At 31.0% G+C, this 1,664-nt stretch overlaps 1 protein-coding gene across 3 annotated transcripts in view; it reads left to right on the top strand.

The window, feature by feature from the left end:
* LOC106476825 (diuretic hormone class 2-like) overlaps window positions 1–1,664 on the top strand; it is a 36,955-nt gene that overhangs the window by 28,054 nt on the left and 7,237 nt on the right. The window lies entirely within an intron of this gene.

Genomic DNA, 1,664 nt, shown 5'->3' with positions numbered 1-1,664 from the left:
TATATATATATATATATATAATTGTGGATACAACGTTTCGGGCAATGCTCTTCTCTAGGTATTACTAACTGAACAGTAAATCAGTTTACGAAAACATTCTAAATCGTGAGTAACAAATATACGTGTATAACAATACTTACAAACAATTGAAACAATAGAAAGTGATAAATATATATGTATATTCATATATATACATACAAGCGCGTGCACACACATATCGATACATACATATTTATATATATACATACAAGCGCGTGCACACACATATCGATACATACATATATTCACACAAATCATTATAAGAAATACATTTATACACATATACAAACACATGTGCGAACACGCACTCACATGCATATATGAATATATATGCACTATAGTTTAAGAAGAATGGATACATATTTTACTGTATAAAACTTTTTAAGAAAGAATAAAACTAAAATGAAACCTTCGATTTAGAATGTTTTCGTTTGGTGATTTACTGTTCAGTTAGTGATATTTGTAGAAGTGCATTGCCGGAAACGTTCTATTCTCAATTATATATATATTTTAATATATATATATTAACTCCTTAGTGGTTTGACCTATAACATACTTATTTCTATCTTTACTACTTAATATGTCTAGCCCACGCTGTAGAAATGGACGCTGTACATTCAATTATAATTTACTATTTAAACCATTTGAAGCTGTGTACTGTCAGTTACGGTTTGTGTTTTTGTAGAGCGAAACGTAGACTGTCAAATTAAAGAAAAACAATAATTTGGTATTATTAGATCGTTTATTTCTAATATTACATTGTCTTCTATACAACAATATGCATTACAGAAATTAAATAATGAAAAATCTACTACTGCCATAAAATTACAAATATTGTGTTATAAATAAACAGCCCCCAGTCGCACAGCGGTATGTCTGCGGATTTACAACGCCAGATTCCGGGTTTCGATACCCGTGGTGGGCAGAGCACATATAGCCTATTGTGTAGCTTTGTGCTTAATTAAAAATAAACAATATAAATAAAGAGATATATAAATAGATGTTTTTCATCATAAGTAAATAATTCAAGGATTTTAACGCCAATAATTTAGTTATAAATTAAAAAAAAACTCTACTGGGTATTTATGGGTAGTTAAATATGTGCAGGGTTTTGCTGAATGATTAAATAACATTTGTTTTATTAAAAGTTTCATCACTTAGATTTCGACCTTGTTAGAATGTTTGATTTGTTATGGTAATCAAAGGCTTCCTAATGGACGCAGTTTTGCCACAGTCAACAGTAAGAGGAAATTTTAGAACAGAAATCAAAATGTGTTAATAACAATTAACTAATTTTTTTTGTAAAATTGTCAACAGCCAAAGTCGTTTTGATTAATTGGTATAAAATAGTCTTTATATATACGCCACGACAGAATACATATAAAACAGAACCAAATCCTAAGAATATTTAGCACCATACATTCAGATAGACATAGAACTGTCCTTAAAGATATTTGGTTCCTAAATGTTGAAAATTTAAATAAACTAAAACTTTTGCAACCATTTCATTGCGACGACTTAAAGTTGCCTGGGGGCCCGGCATGTCCAGGTGGATAAGGCGCTCGACTCGCAATCTGAGGGTCGCGGGTTCGAATCTCCGTCCCACCAAACATGCTCGCCCTTTC

The sequence above is a fragment of the Limulus polyphemus genome, unplaced genomic scaffold (assembly GCF_000517525.1).
Source record: "Limulus polyphemus unplaced genomic scaffold, Limulus_polyphemus-2.1.2 Scaffold159, whole genome shotgun sequence".
Classification (NCBI taxonomy): Eukaryota; Metazoa; Arthropoda; class Merostomata; order Xiphosura; family Limulidae; genus Limulus; species Limulus polyphemus.
The sequence above is the reverse complement of the archived record's forward strand: the minus strand, read 5'-3'. Positions and strand labels throughout refer to the sequence as shown.